We start from the raw sequence: 14247 nt of genomic DNA, 5'->3' as shown, positions 1-14247 counted from the left end.
ATGGCCTTTCAAGGCTCAGTCCTCAAATGCAATTATGTCCACCTGTTCAGCTTCCAAATCCTCCTCAGCTGATTGTGCAAGCCATCAGACTGAAAGGGAAAGCAAGTTTCTCTCCACTCCAAATCTCTGACCTCAATCCCCTTTGATTTCAATGGATTTCTGCCAGGTGTACCCTGGCCACATGATAGGAGTTGGCAAGGACAGTCTGGCAATATTTGCTGTGATCCCCCTGGTTCCTGCAGCAGCACTAAGCAATACATCAACAAATTTGATACACATTTTTGAGAAAGCTACCCTGGCTGCATGTGGAGAGTGGGTGGCATCAAAAGTAGATGCTCGTATCTCCAGTTGAGGTCAAGAACAGGTCACTTGGATTTGGATGATAACAGAGGAAAAATACTTACATGGCTGGATTGGAAGCAGCCTTAGAAGAGGACTGGAATAACTGGCTATTGGGAGACAAAGATGTCAGGAATTCTACTGGGTCTGCCTTAGACAACTGGTGAGATAATAATACCCTCTACACAAAGGATCAGGTGTGGGATCATTTGTTTGATTTTACACCTGGTATGTTTTTGGTGTACTTGAGGATTCATAATGAGGCTGACAAATTCAAAGCTGGGACTGGGTCTGTAACTATCATTCTCTTCATAGGTATTAACAGAAGCCACTGGCATGAGAAAATGGATTATTAGATTTTAAAATGAAATCTATATCCCCTTCCAGGTGATGATTTTGGGGATGATCTTGAAGTATAAGTAAATTTATAATTGTAAGGCAATATTACAGATGAATATTAACATTTAGGCTAAACATGAAATTATGTTTTAACATTTAGCCTAAACATGAATTTGCATTTGAATAACCAAGTTGGCTTTCTGGCATATTCTAATTAGTTATATAATTATATACAATTAATTATATATTCCAAATAGCTCCTCTGAACCAGAGTCAATTTGTAGAGAACTTCCTTTTTTTCCTTTCGTTAAAAAGTAACACTGCATGAAGCCAACTTTTATTCCAGAAGAAAACTTCTCTAGGTTCCATCCCCAAGATCCTTTGCTTTATCTTTCCATCTTGGGCTGGTTTATGATAGCCATTACTTTCTAAACATTTATGTCAAGGTTGACTGCTGGCTCTTCCCACACTTATTGAGTATGTGAACTTTCACGTAAGTGCTCAATCAGCATATAACAAAGATGTTTAATCATCCCAAAGTAATGCTTTGGATTACTTAATAATCAGGAAATTCAAGCAAAATCAAAGGAAGTTCTCTACAAATTCATTATTGCAACAACTGGAATTTTTAATTTAATGCCTGGAATGTATTGCAAGAAATGTCCTTTTAAAGAATCATACTACCTTGTTATATTAATGCTTCCACTATGAAATCCAGCCAGATGGCAAATAGAAAACAAAGAATGCAGGAAGGAAATATTAAGAAACAGAATACAAAATAAAGTGACACAAGTATATCCAAACACATTTGACATTCAGCATTTTGTGACAAACTTCTCTAATAAAGCAAAGAATCTATAGTTAATAAAGTTACATAAAGGGGCTTAAGAAGTCTGCAGGGTGGAGACAAGTGGTAAACCAGGCCTCCTATAGCCTTCCATGATACTTTCTGTTTATCCCTAAAATCAGCTTTGTTTGCCTATTTCTTATACATACATGGGTTTTTCATCTTAAAATTAACACCAGTAAAATTGGTTAGATACTCAAATAAACCTGATATATCTGGGAAGAAATAAGACACAAATATCAAAAGTATAATCAATGATTTGGTCTTACTCTAATCAGTTGAGGAGATGTCCTTAGCTCAGAATTGCTTAGGTAATTGTAGTTTTTGTCCCCCGTGAAAGCAGTAATCTAAATGAGCTTTCTTAGATGAGGTTAAATGTTATTTCAGTTTCTGATGTTGTGTCCTTACTATAGGGGACAATGCAGCACTCAGTGTAGGTATGGCACATAGTGGTTGATGAGTATGTCTGTTGTGTCGAATAAGCTAGAAAGAGCCTCTTAGAGGTCTAGAGAAGCATATGTTTGCTCATATTAATAATTTTTCAAAAATTAAATAAGATTAGGGGAGTAGGTCTCTTTATAGCTCCCTCTTCTAAAAAGGATAGAATATGACAATAACATGTATTTATTATCACTTTATGCATCACACCTGTGAAAACACAAGCTATATTTCATACTCTCCAAAAAAGGACAAATATCATTACAATCAAATAAAATGTGACTAAAAAAGACACACAATCTCATAATTGACCGTACATTTAGAAATACTTGTGACAAGTGAATGGAGATATAACTGAGGTCACTAGAACCAAGTGAATTAGTCTGGGTCATGTTTGTCAATAGAACTGCACTTTGAAGGAAGTTTTTGGGGATAGAACATAAGCTCAACTAAGAAAGAAGATTAGGCAATTATATGTTCCAGCCCCCCAAAATCCAAACAAATAGATGGCTGCAAGGAAAATTCAGATTTCAGTTCATTTCTCTTAGATATCAAAATCAGAATCTCCAAAGGATTGATGTAGTAAAATAGGTTTTAACCAACGTGACAGTTTCTCATGTCCTAGTGAAATCTCTACATTCTATTCAATTTCCTTAGTCCTTTGAAGATAGAGGAGGCTGATTATTTTCTGATTATCATTCTCTTAAATATCTTATTATGTTCATTATTTCATTATTGCTGTTTATTTTTCTGGCCCCATGATGACTTTTACTTTTGTTCATATTCTGGATATCGTGCATAGTCTAAGAGGTAAAAAGTATTAAAGTAAATGTAATTTTGTTTTGTTTGGTACTAGGGATTGAACTCAGGGACACTCAACCACTGAGCCACAACCCCAGCCTTATTTTGTATTTTATTTAGAGATGGGGTCTCATTGAGTTGCTTAGTACCTCGCCTTTGCTGAGGCTGGCTTTGAACTCGAGATCCTCCTGTCTCAGCCTCCCAAGCCACTGGGATTATAGGTGTGTGCCACTGCTTCCAGCTGAAAGGGAGTGTAGTTTTAATTATCATGACCAAAGTTATATGACTGATGATACTAAGGCATTTTTTACAATGGAACGTTTCCATGTACAAGGGCTTTCTAACAAAGACCATCTCACTAAATGGCTCTTTCAAAACAGTCTCAGCTTTATTCATTCTGCACACTATCAAAATGGTGGCATTATAGTATGATGGCCTTATATTAATGTTCTACTTTCTCTGCTATGCTTTTTAATGACATAACTTGCATTTTTATATTACTATTAGTCAGCAGACTACATGATATCAGATTACCTGTTTTCCTACTATCAAACCACTGTATATGAAGCCTTTCAGAATTTTAATATAAAGTCTTAATTAGCAAGTATTTTACCAGAACTAAAGTATCTGTATGCTTATGATAAAATAGTTATAATAATAAAAAGAATATAAACTCAGTAATCCAGATGGCCCATGGCATGTTCTTGAAAAAACTATCTTTTGAAACTATCAAGTTACACTTTATGCAAGTTTCTAATTCCCAGCCCCTACCACTAGCCCTTGATACTAGTAAGTCAGTGAGGATGTGCTAAGCCCCCATGTATTTCTTCATTTGTGATGGCTGAATCTTAGAGAGCAAGTTAAGTGATTTTGCCAACTTCCTGGAGTCTTTTCCTGGCATCCAACTTCACCTGGACAGAATTCTCTGGCCACTAGACTGTGCCAGAGATCACCCAGAATGTGAAATGACATCTGCCAATGATGACTGGTGGTGCAGACAATATGCAGTGAATCAGAGTGCACTCTCTTCCTCCAAATAATAATCTCTATTTAAAAGATTGATTTTATCAAAATTTAGTCCTGCCTGGGCTTGTTCTTGCCACAGAGTCCTTCCTCATGTAAGTGACAGTTGAAGACAAAGCTTTCATCAGTAACTTGATTATTAATTAAACACCTTTGTCCTGGAGAGAAGCCTTACTCCTTCCATCAGAATATAACGACAGAAAAGGTGTTTCAGAACTTAGAAGCTTAAGTGGCAAATGAGTGTTACTTTGCCTACTAGCTATGGCTCTTTTTCAATGAGTATACTAGTTTTCTTGGGTGGCCATAGCAAAGTGCCTCAAACGGGGCGGGGGAGGGGGGTGTATGTCACAGAAATTTTCTCAAATTTCCCCTTTTTATAGGGACACAGTCATATTGGATTGGATTCTACCCAATGTCCTCATATTAACTTGAATGTCTCCAAAATCCTGTTTCTTTATGAGTTCATATATGTTGGTACTGAGTTAAGATGTCGAAATCTTTTGGGAAGACACAGACAGTTCAACCCGAAACAAGTCACATATTGCTCTATCTTTAAATGTTGTCAAATATTATAAAACCCCTTCTTGCTGGTTGTTCTAATGACTATGTAACTACTTGTTCTAATTGATCTTGCTAACTTTGTCAGCAAGAATCTTTTTCTTTCCTGTATTTCTTCCTTTTTTTCTTTTTAATTTTCTGTCAATGACTTGACTAAGGAATAATTTCCCATTTCTGTTCTTAAATTCTTTGTCTCTATAATGTATACATTTCATCTTTTTTTAACTTTGCATTTTCATAAGCTTTCAATGTTTCCATGTTAGATACTACTACTCAGTCCTGGGAGTTTGTTTTATTGCTTTTAATCTTTTACATCTCACAAATCCTTTTAACCATTATTTGAGCTTGGCAACACTCTAAACATAGAAATGCACTTTAAAGAGAAGGAAAAAAAATAGTAACATTTTACACTAAAAAGAAAGACAAATCATCACTGAGAGTCATTCAGCACCTTGTTTATTAATATCTCCTGTTGTGATATTGGTTAAATGGGAAGCAGGTACATACATATGACATTCACAACTCTGCACTATTTGGCTCTTTTCTGCATGACACCCCTCAGTAGTGTCCTATGACCATACCCCATCCTGCATCAGCCTAGCTCCCTGGACTCTGGCAGTGGTTTGCCTTCACCCAATGGGAGATACTTGTGGGGAGAGGTGGGCTGGAAGGGAAAGAGGCCAGGGTGCTCATTATCTGACCTCTGTGGTTCTTATTTGGAGACAGCCCTCGTAGGGGTTGAGTTCTGAGACCATTGCTGAGGTGGTATTTGTTCTTCCATGACAGCCTCAAGCCAAGGTCCAGGAGCATGCCTCTCCCTGTCACACTTAGATGTGCAGCCTACTTTTAGGTGGTGTTTGTCCATCAAGGGTCTCCTCATACTTGCCCACACCTCTGAGAGCAGTCCTTTCCTCAAAGATTCTTCATCAGTCCATCTTTGCCATGTATTCCAAGGTCAGGGGATTCTGACTTAAAATTTGAATATAGTTCTCTTTCTTTTCCTATGAACCTTGGAAGAACAACAAACAATCCCTGAGAAAGCACTTGCCTTTCAGCAAGTTATGAAAATGGCCCATGAAAGACCATTTCCATTCAGAAAATAGTTCTTCAAGGGTATTCTACACTTTTGTAGAATGTTCTAAATACGGGGAGATAAAGATGTTTTCTTTAGTCCAGTTAGAGCACCAGCACCCTAGAAGGTGAGACTCTAAGCCCTACTGTAAAAAAAAGTAAAGGCAAATATTATGTGGGCTTAACCTCAAGGATGCCTTATCTGCACTGGGGCCAGATGTTTATTCAGACATAAACATCACCCACATCAGAATGCTCTTGGAGTGACTAATTCCACCTTTACTCATAGGCTGGTGTTCCATGGCTCAAACCAGGTGGCTGTGTGGATTATTACAATATTAAAATACTTACATAGTGATTGGTGAAGAATCCTGAATGGCCCCCTGCTGCCAGCCTGTCCCTGTGTCTCCTCTGACAGTATCTATACCTCCCTGTTCTCCTGGCAGTTGAAGTCCTCTGGGTCAACTCCAACCCTATGAACAGGAAGTTCATTCTTACTGGCTGCAATTTGTGCTATTTTAGTGATTAAGTTTTTAATATCATCTAGTGGATCCTGCTCTTATTTAGCTTTTTGACATTTTGGAGTTCATCATAGCGTTTTCATGTTAATTTGGATTTTTGAAAGTTGTATATTCATTATCTTGACTACTACTTTTTGGCATCCCTTAAGTTTTCCACCCTATCTTCATCTTAATTCGCTCTGGAACTGGCCTATCTGTACTCATTCTGGCATACAGTTTTCAAACTGTTAGGGCTGTTATGTGATTTAAAAAAAAAAAAAAAGCAATGAAATGATGAGAATGGTGTCAGGTGCTGCTGAACAGAGTGACAGACCCATGTGAAGGGACATGGGGCCAAGATTGCCATTGGGGAAGGCAGAGTCCACCTTCTCTTTCTCTCTGTAGAAAGGGGTATATAGAGTCAGCTTGGGCTGCCATAACAAAGTGCCATGATAGAGTCACTTGAACAATAAAAATTATTGACTCACAGTTCTAGAGGCTGTAAGGCTGAAATCCAGATGTCATTAGGATATTTTCTTCTGAGAATTATCTCCCTGGATTATTGTATATGCTATCTTCTCCCTATGTTCTCACGTGGTCCTCCTTCTTGTGTGACTTTGTCCTAATCTCTCCTTTTTCATATGTATGTATGCATTTATTTATTTATTTATTTATTACATATTATTGTATAAATTAACAAGTTTCATTGTGTAATTTCCATATATACATGTATAATGCATTGTCCTTCTCTCTACCCTTTTTCAACTTCCTCTATCCCTGCTACCTGCTTCCTGGTCCCTAATAATCCTTTTTTCTGGATATCTTTTTTTTTTTTTTGGTTTTTAGTTTCCACATATGAGAAAACACATGAAATACTTGCCTTAATGTGTCTGAATTATTTCCTTTAACAAGATCCAGTTCTGTTTTCCTGCAAATGATAGGATTCATTTTTTTCTTTGACTGAGTCATACTCCATCATTTATACATAGTATATTTGCTTTATTCATGCATCTGTTGATAGGCGCCTTGGCTGAGTTCATATCTTACTTATTGTGAATAGTGTCACAAGAAACATGGTCATTCAGGTGTCTTTTTTATTTGCTGATTTCATTTCTTTTGAATAAATACCAAGCAGTGGTATAGCGGGGTCATATGGTAGTTCTATTTTAATTTTCTGAGGACCATCCATACTGTTTTCTATAGATGTTGTACTAATTTACATTCTTAACAGCATTGTATATGATTCTGTTTACATCCTCATAAGTGTTTTTTTTATAATACCTATTCTAACTGGAATAACCATCTTACCCAACTTGTTAAGATGTAATCTCCTTGTAGATTTAATTTGAATTTTTGTAATGCCTAAAGAGGTTGAGCATTTCATATATAATTATTGGCAATTTGCATTTGAGAACAATCTTGAATAGAATAGTTTGAGGATAGTCTTCTTTTGAGAAGTGTCTATTAGGTCATTTGTCCATTTATATCATATTACTTGCTTTTTGGTTGTTAAGTTTTCCCTGTATTCATCCTCTGTCAGATGTATAATTGGCAAAGATTGACTCCTATTCTCTTTGTTTTCTCTTCACTCTGCTGATTATATTCTTAGCTGTGCAGAAGTTTTTTAATTTGATGCAATCCTGCTAGTTCATTCTCATTCTGATTTCCTGTGCTGTTGGAGTCCTATCTTGGAACTTTTGCTACAGTCTTGAAGCATTTCCCCTATGTTTTCTCTAGCAGTTTCAAAAGATCCTGTCTTACATTAAGATTTTTAATCCTGAGTTGATTTTTGTACAGGGTAAGAGATAATGATCTAGTTTTGATCTTCTACATGGGAGTATTCCAGTTTTCCCAGCACCATTTGTTGAAGAAGGCTTTTTTTCTCCAATATTTTGGCACCTTTGTTGATAATCAGTTCGAGTGTGTATTTACTTCTGAGTTTTCTGTTCTGTTCCACTGATATATTTGCTTCTTTTTATGCCACTTACTATACTGTTTTTGTTACTATGTCTCTCAGGTATAATGGTGTTTCTAGCATTGCTCTTTTTTCTCAAAATTGTTTTAGCTATTCTGGATCTTTTTTTTTTTTTTTGCTGACATATGGATTTTAGAATTTTTTTCTATTTCTGTGAAGAGTCTCATTGGTATTTTGTTGGGCACTGCATTGTAGATTGCTTTGGATAGTATGGCCATTTTAATAATACTAGTTCTCCTGATTCATGAACATAGTAGGCATTTCCAACTTCTAATGTGTTCTTCATTATCTTTCTTCAATACTTTATAATTTGCATTGTAGAAGTCTTTCTCATTCTCAGGTTTATTCCTAGCTATTTCTTCCTCTTCTTTTCTTTAATCTTCTTCTCCTATTCTTCCCTTTTCCCTATCTTCTTCCCTTCCTCTTTATTCATTGCTAAAATAAAATAACTTTCATGATTACTTTCTCAGAGAATTTCTTATTGGTTTATACAAAAACAACTGACTTTTTTAAAAAAAATTTTTTTAGTTGTTGGTGGACTTTATTTTATTTGTTTTTATGTGGTGCTGAGGATTGAACCTAATGCCTCACACATGCGAGGCAACTGCTCTTCCACAGAGCCTCAGCCCCAGCCCTCATGATACTATCGATTTGAGTTCTATTTTTATTATTATTTTTATGTAGGCATCATTGCTATAAACTTGTCTATTAGCATTTTCCCTGTTCTGATATGTTGTGGTTCCATTTAATTTATTTCAAGGAGTTTTAAGATATTTTCTATAACCTATTGTTCACTTAATAGGTTTCTCCATCTGCATGTGTTTGTGTATTTTCTACAGTTATTTCTAGTTTCTTTTCATTGTGATCAGATAAAATACAAGAAATTATTTCATTTACAAAAATCTGGTAGGAAGTGCTGGGGTTATGGCTCAGTGGTAGAGCACTCATCTAGTATGTGTACGGCCCTGGGTTCATTTCTCAGTACCACATATCATTAAATAAAATAAAGGTCCATCAACAACTAAAATATATATATATATATATATATATATATATATATATATATTTTTTTTTTTTTTTTAATCTGGTAGGAGTTGCTCCATGGCCTAATATTTGGTCTATTTTGGGAAACATTTACTGTGCTGAAGAAAATGTGTATTTTGTAACTGTTGGATGGAATATTTTGTAGGTGTTTGTTAAGTCCATTTGATCTATGCATGGGCTGTCTCTCATCTAGCGAGGAGGTCCACAGAACAGGGTAGAGAAGAGTGTGTCTTCAGTGTCGCCAATCAAGACCTCCAGAGACCATGCAGGAAGCAGGTCTGATTTTATTGCATAGTAAATATGTATATATATTCAGGCAGTAGCTAAGCAGATTACAGGCAGCCACCAATGCAATTTCTGGCCAACTGTCCTTGCAGCAACCAATTGTGGAGCTGGTCGTGGAGTAAGCACTGGGACCACAACACATGGCCTCATGCCCAGGACTGTGCCTACAAGAGTAAGCAGTTTGCAGCTCACGCGCCTAGCATGAGGGGAGTGGTTTGCGGCTCAGGCGTCCTTAATGTATGCCATGTATGCAGTACTTCATGCACTTGTCCTCACAGATCTATAGTGTAATGTAAATCTGATGTTTCTTTGTAGATTGTTTTTGGTCTGAATTTATTGTGACCTATCTTTCCAAATTGTTCAAGAGATTAGTACATAATGCCCATGATTAGTACATATGATTATATTCATATATAGACTATAAATTTAAAAAATACAAAAAATGTATTCATTCTATCTTTCCCTTTATCTCTACTCATGTTTGTTTTTAAAAGTTGGGTGCTCCAAGACTTATTGCTTATACATTTACAAGGGTAATGAATTGTTCCTTTGATCAATAAATAGTGACTTTCTTGTATCTTCTGATTTTGTTTTAAAGTCTATTTTATCAATTATAAATGTAGCTACTCATTTTTGCTGTTGGATTCCCTTTTCTCAGAGCATCATTTTCCATCCTTTCACTATAGGTGTGTGTATGTTTTTGCATATGAAGTAAGTTTCTTGTAGGCAGCATATTGCTAGGTCTTGATTTTAATTCATTTAACCAATCTGCATCTTTTATATGGAAAATTAAAATCATTTACATTCAGGGTGATTATCAAAAGGTATATGCTTGTTCCTGTCATTTTGCTCTTTTTTCTTCTGGTGGTTTTGAATATTCCATGTTTTTTTTTCTTCCTGTCTTATTCATCTTGATGTTTTACTATACTGATATTGTGTGATTCTTTACTATTTCTCATTTGCATCTGAGTAGCTCCATGACTACTTCTTTAGTAGGATTTATTTTTTCACATTTGGTGATGATTTGATCTTCCTTCTTATTCTGGAAGTATTCAAGCATTCCCTTTTGTATTATTTTAGCATTTCATCACTGCTGACATAATATCTGAGGAAAACTCTTAAAGAAAGAAAGATTTATTTTTACCTCATGGCTTCAGAGGTTTCATTCTGTGGTTGGCCAGCTCCATTTCTTAATGCCTAAGGTGAGGCCAAACATCATGTCAAATGGACTTGGCAGAGGAAAGTTGCTCATCTTCTGGAAGCTGTGAATCAGAGAGAGGGACAGGAAGAGGCTGGTGACAAGATATAGTTCCCAAGGTCCTGCCCCCAAGGACTCACTCCCTTCAACTAGATCTGACTTCCTACAGTTTTCCACTACCTCCTAGTAATCCATTCATATTATGAAGTCAGCAATGGATTAATCCATTTAGGAGTCAGATCCCTCAAGATTCCATCATTTTCTAAAAGCCCCATGCCTCTGGAGACCAACCTGCCAGAGTATGAACCTTTTGGGGGATATTCTGGATCAAAACCATAACAAGTATCTTAAGTGATACTAGTCTAGTTGTCATTAATTCCCTTAATTTATTCTTATCCAAGGTCTATTTCTTGAAGACTAAAACTGCTGGATATAGAAGACATTTTTGGCACTCTATTCCTTTACCCACACTACTTTCTTCTTTTTAATGATCACCAGTCAGAATACTATTCAATTTATTTCAGGAAATAGAAAAAGAAGCAATAATTACAAGCTCATTCTATGAGGCCAATATCACCCTGATCCCAAAACCAGGCAAAGACACATCAAAGAAAGAAAACTTCAGACCAATATATTCTAATGAATATAGATGCAAAAATTCTCAATAAAATTCTGGTAACTTGAATACAAAAACACATCAAAAAGATTGTGCACCATGATCAAGTGGGATTCATCCCAGGAATGCAAGGTTAGTTCAACATACGGAAATCAATAAATGTAATTCATCGCATCAATAGACTTAAAGATAAGAATCATATGATCATCTCGATAGATGCAGAAAAAGCATTTGACAAAATACAGCACCACTTTATTTTCAAAACACTAGAAAAACTAGGGATACCAGGAACATATCTCAATATCATAAAGGATATCTACGCTAAGCCTCAGGCCAATATCATTCTAAACGGAGAAAAATTGAAGGCATCCCCTCTAAAAACTGGAACAAGACAGGGATGCCCTCTTTCACCAATTCTATTCAACATAGTTCTTGAAACTCTGGCCAGAGCAATTAGACAGACAAAAGAAATCAAAGTATAGGAAAAGAAGAACTTAAATTAGCACTATTTGCTGATGATATGATTCTATACCTAGAAGACCCAAAAATCTCCACCAGAAAATTTCTAGAACTAGTAAATGAATTCAGCGAAGTAGCAGGATATAAAAATCAACACCCATAAATCAAAGGCATTTCTGTATATCAGTGACAAAGCCTCTGAGAAGGAAATGAGGAAAACTATACACCATTCACAATATCCTCAAAAAAAAAATAAGTTACTTGGGAATCAACTTAATGAAAGAGGTGAAAGATCTATACCATGAAAACTACAGAACCCTAAAGAAGGAAATCAAAGAAGAACTTAGAATATGGAAAGATCTATCTTGCTCTTGGATAGGCAGAATTAATATTATTAAAATGACAATACTACCAAAAGCACTATGCAGATTTAATGCAATTCCGATCAAAATCCCAATGGCATTCCTCATAGAAATAGAAAAGGCAATTAAGAAATTCATCTGGAAAAATAGGAGACCCAGAATAGCTAAAGCAATCCTTAGCAGGAAAAGTGAGGCAGGTGGCATCGCTATACCAGACCTTAAACTATACTATAGAGCAACAGTAACAAAAACAGCATGGTATTGGTACCAAAAACAGACTGGTAGACCAATGGTACAGAATAGAGGACACAGAGACTAACCACAGAATTACAATTATCTTATATTAGACAAAGGTGCAAAAAACATGTATTGGAGAAAAGATAGCCTCTTCAACAAATGGTGGTGGGAAAACTGGAAATCCATTTGCAACAAAATGAAATTAAACCCCTATCTCTCACCATACACAAAACTTAACTCAAAATAGATCAAGGACCTAGGAATTAGACTAGAGACTCTGCGTCTAATAGAAGCAAAAGTAGGCCCTAATCTTCATCATGTGGGATTAGGCTCCAACTTCTTTAATAAGACTCCTATAGCACAAGAATTGAAACCAAGAATCAATAAATGGGATGGAATCAAATTTAAAAAGTTTCTTCTCAGCAAAAGAAACAATTGTGAGGTGAACAGAGAGCCTACATCCTAGGAGCAAATTTTTACTTCTCACACATCAGATAGAGCACTAATCTCTAGGGTATATAAAGAACTCTAAAAGCTAAACACCGAAAAAACAAATAACCCATCAACAAATGGGCCAAGGACCTGAACAGACACTTCTCAGAAGAGGATATACAATCAACCAACAAATACATGAAAAAATGCTCATCATCTGTAGCAATCAGAGAAATGCAAATCAATACTACTTTAAGATATCATCTCACTCCAGCAGAATGGCAGCTATTATGAAGACAAACAACAATAAGTGTAGGCGAGGATGTGGAGGAAAAGGTACACTCATACATTGCTGGTGGGACTGCAAATTGGTGCAGCCAATTTGGAAAGCAGTATGGAGATTCCTTGAAAATCTGGGGATGGATCCACCATTTGACCCAGCTATTCCACTTCTCGGATTATACCCAAAGGACTTAAAAACAGCATGCTACAGGGACACAGCCACATCAATGTTTATAGCAGTACAATTCACAATAGCTAAGCTGTGGAGCCAACCTAGATGTCCTTCAGTGCATGAATGGATAAAAAAAAAATGTGGCATATATACACAATGGAATATTACTCAGCATTAAAAAAGAAAAAAATCATGGCATTTGCAGGTAAATGGGTAACAGTGGAGAAGATAATGCTAAATGAAGTTAGTTAGCCAATCCCCAGAAAACAAATGTCGAATGTTTTCTCTGATATAAGGAGGGTGACTCATAGTGGGGTAGGAATGGAGAGCATGGGAGGATTAGATTAATTCTAGATAGGGAAGAGGGGTGGGAGGGAAAGGAAGGGGGCAGGGGATTAGGAAGGATGGTGGAATGTGAAGGACATCATTATACAAAGTACATATATGAAGACTTGAATTGAATGTCAACATACTTTATTACAAACAGAGTTATAAAAATTGTGGTATATATATGTGCATTAAGAATTGTAGGGGCTGGAGATGTGGCTCAAGTAGGAGCGCATTCACCTGGCATGAGCGGGGCACTGGGTTCGATCCTCAGCACCACAAAAAAAAAAAATAAAGATATTGTGCCAACCTAAAACTAAAAAATAAATAATAATTTTAAAAAATAATTGGAATGCAGGGCTGGGATTGTGGCTCAGCAGCAGAGCACTTGCCTAGCATGCGCGAGGCCCTGGGTTCGATCCTCAGCACCACATAAAAATAAATGAATGGAATAAAGGTATTGTGTCCAACTGCAACTAAAAAAATAAATATTAAAAAAATAATCATCATGCAAAAAAAACCAAAGTACATGTATAAAGACATAAATTGGCTTGAACATACTTGATATTTAGAGATATGAAAAATTGTGCTCTGAATGGGTAATAAGAATTATAGTGTATCCCACTATTGTCATGTATTTTAAAAAAATAATAAAATCAATTTTAAAAATACTAATAATTTACAGTGGAATGCATTACAATTCTTATTACAAATATACAGTGCAATTTTCATATCTCTGGTTGTATATAAAGTATGTTGACACCAATTTGTGTCTTCATACATGTACTTTGGATAATGATGTCTATCACATTCCACCATCCTTGCTAACCCCCTGCCCCCTTCCCTTCCCTTTCACCCCTCTTCCCTATCTAGAATTCATCTATTACTCCCATGCTCCCCCTCCTTACCCCACTATGAATCAGCCTCCTTATATCAGAGAAA

Source organism: Urocitellus parryii, assembly GCF_045843805.1.
Source record: "Urocitellus parryii isolate mUroPar1 chromosome 13 unlocalized genomic scaffold, mUroPar1.hap1 SUPER_13_unloc_8, whole genome shotgun sequence".
NCBI classification, from domain to species: domain Eukaryota; kingdom Metazoa; phylum Chordata; class Mammalia; order Rodentia; family Sciuridae; genus Urocitellus; species Urocitellus parryii.
Note: the sequence above shows the minus strand (reverse complement) of the source record.